The sequence below is a fragment of the Vulpes vulpes genome, chromosome 6 (genome assembly GCF_048418805.1).
Source record: "Vulpes vulpes isolate BD-2025 chromosome 6, VulVul3, whole genome shotgun sequence".
Lineage (NCBI taxonomy): Eukaryota > Metazoa > Chordata > Mammalia > Carnivora > Canidae > Vulpes > Vulpes vulpes.
In genome coordinates, this window is record NC_132785.1 from 16,597,323 (window position 1) to 16,600,425 (window position 3,103).

At 33.0% G+C, this 3,103-nt stretch overlaps 1 pseudogene; it reads right to left on the minus strand.

Annotated features, from left to right (window-relative positions):
* Positions 1–1,644: 1,644 nt before the first annotated feature.
* LOC140599238 (large ribosomal subunit protein uL15-like) lies at positions 1,645–2,162 on the minus strand (annotated as a pseudogene).
* Between the last annotated feature and the right edge of the window lie 941 nt (positions 2,163–3,103).

Here is a 3,103-nt window from a genome sequence, read left to right on the forward strand (position 1 = left end):
ATCCATTTATCTATGTATGGATGCTTAGGTTGCTTCTGTATGTTGATTGTGTATATAATGCCGTGATGAACATAGGGATGCATATATATCTTTGAGTTTTTTTTTTTCTTTGGATAAATACCTAGAAGTGGTATTATCCTATCGTATGGTGGTTATATATGTATATATTTTTAAATATTTTATTTATATTGGGGGGAGAAGGAGCATGATCAGGGGAAGGGGCAGAGAGGTAAAGGGACAAGCAGACTTCGCAGTGAGCAGGGAGCCCAACACAGGGCTCAATCTCAGGACCCTGAGATCATGACCTGAGCTGAAGGCTGACACTCAACTGACTGAGCCACCCAGGTGCCCTAGTAGTTACAGTTTTAATTTTGGAGGAACCTCCTACTGTTTTCTACAGTGGATGCACCAATTTACATTTCAGCCAACAGTGTATAAAGGTTCCCTTTTCTCCATATCCTCACCAAAATTGTTATTTTTTTTTGTCTTTTTGACAATAGCCAATCTGACAGGTAATACCTTATTGTGGTTTTGGTTTTTATGTCCCTGATGATTAGAGACGTTGACCATCTTTTCATGTGCCTGATGGCTACTTTATGTCTTTTTTGGAAAAATATCTATTTATTCTCTATTTTTTAATCAGGTTGTTTGTTTATTGATGTAAAGTTATTTAAATATTTTGGATATTTACCCCTTATTGGATGTATGATTTGCAAATACCTTCTTCTATTCAGTAGGTTGCATTTTGGTTTTAATGTTTTTTTTTTTTTTTTCACTGTGCAGGTATTTGATAGTTTTAATTTTTCTTTTTATTAGTATAATAGATTTAAACATCTCTAGATATACTTAAGTCCATTTTAATTTCTTTTTAGTAGTGGTTCATATCCCTTATTTACTAATTTTTTAGAATGTTAGATATTTTCCTTACTGATTTATAGAATAGCTTTATATATTAAGGAAATAAGCCATTTATCTATAATAAATGTTGCTATATTGTTTTGGCCAATTTTTCATTTCTCTTTTGATTTAAATTATGGTGGATTTCCCCCTATATGTTAATTTAAAAAATGATTACGTTTATCATACTTTTCTTCAATGTCTTTTCCTTTCTTGGGTCAGGTGCACACAAAAAAATCGTTTTTGCATTCTGTCATTATAAAACATTTTCTTTTGTGTTTTCTTATCTTTTTCTTTTAATTTCCTTTTTATAGTTAAATCTTTGCACCATATGGGATTTTTATGTTGTAAGAGGTAAGATAGAAATTGAATTGTAGTTGTCCTTATGTGTATCCTTTTAGCCCAACATCAGTTAGTGAATACTAACTATACTTTTTTTGTCCATTATCCTAAAATGTCACTTTTTTCACATGTTAAATTCCAATTGGGTCTACTTCTGGATAGTCCGTAGATCTATTTACATTTTACTATTATGCATTTTTACTTACTGTAAATTTAAATATGTTTCAATATCTTATTGTAAACACCTCTATTATTCTGAATTTTCTTGGTTTTCCTTTCCTTTTTGTTTTTCCATATGAGCTTTGACTGTCAATTAGAGTAGTTCTATATATTTTTTATTTTTAAATTAAAAATTTTTTTTGAAAAGCACTTGTTAGCATTTAATGAACCTCCCCCTTTGTGGCTTCAAACTACTGGAACGCAGGCACCCTCCCCACCCCACCCCCCAACACACACACCCTTTATCTTCTCCTCAGCTCTTTTAACTGAAGAATTTAGCCTTCATGTTGACAGTCTGTTTTGGGAGCTTACCCTTTTCCAAAACTGTAGTAGCCTGATCACACCACATCAATAATAAGAACAGCTCCAGTCTTGTTTTTGGTGGCATTTACCTGTGTCTGCTCAACAACTAGGGTCCACAGTTTATTAAGGTTGACAGTTGGGCAGAAGCTGTGGTTCCTCTTTAAGTGGTAATGTCTCATACCAACTTTTCCAAAGTAACTTGGGTGGTATTTGTCAAAGTTGATCCTGTGGTGATGCATGCCACCAGCATTACCCTATCCTCCTGGGTGCTTCTGGTGCTTGCAGATGCGGCCGTGGCCATGGCTCACGTAGCCTGGAAGTTTCCGGGTCTTCCTCAGTCTGGATGGTATGTTGAAGTAGTTCTTAAAAAAGTAGGCTGTTGTTATTTTTCTAGAGGTCATGTATTAACATAGATTTGATATCTGTTCACCTAGGTATAGGTTATATCTTTTAATTTATTACAGGTATCTTCTTCAGTTGTACCTTAATATTTTCTTCATGTAAACTTCTTTTAAAGCATAGTAGACATTTTATCTTTTCTCCTTATTTTTCCATTTTACTTTTATTTGGTTGTTATTTTTACACAGAAAGCATACTTATTTTTGTATATAAATTTTGTTCCAGTCACATAATAATATTATTAAGAGGCTGTGAGCGTAATGGGTAAGATCACATGAGTCAGTGCCAGACGGCCTGTATTTGAATCCCAGCTCTACCATTTACTGGCTATTATTGTGAGGATTACAGATAATCCATGAAAAATACTTAAAATAGTACTTAGTTTAACCATTGTTTAGATCAGATATTGTTATAGAAGTTAGCTTGCTTCTGGAGAAGAATTTTGATGGTTTCTTGTTTCCATACTTGGGAAAAACTTAAGTTGGATAGGACACATTTTCTTTGCTTGTGGGGAACTCTATTTTCATTTGCTAATTCATTTGGTCCTCCAACTCTCCTTTGATAGACTAATAATTATACTAAATTTCACAAATGTGAAATTCTACTCAGAGTGATTAAAAAAAAAATCTGCACCAAAGTTTAAATCCGGGTTTCCCAACTCTAAAGCCAAAATCAAAATTTAAATGTGCCAATATAGTAAAAGAAAAGATTTGTTTGAAAATATAAGCCTTTTTAATCACAAAATTTGTTCTTATACTTACATATTCATTGATTCCTGGAATGTTTTTCTGTATGCTTTAACATAAAATGTACTTTAATTACACAAGTTCAGTTTGTGGAAAGAAGGTCTTAACTATGGCTTCAGAGAAAGAAAAAAAGTAAAAATAGCACTACCCATTTGACCCACTTTAAAACAATCTTTTCCTCTTTGTGTCTTTCCCAC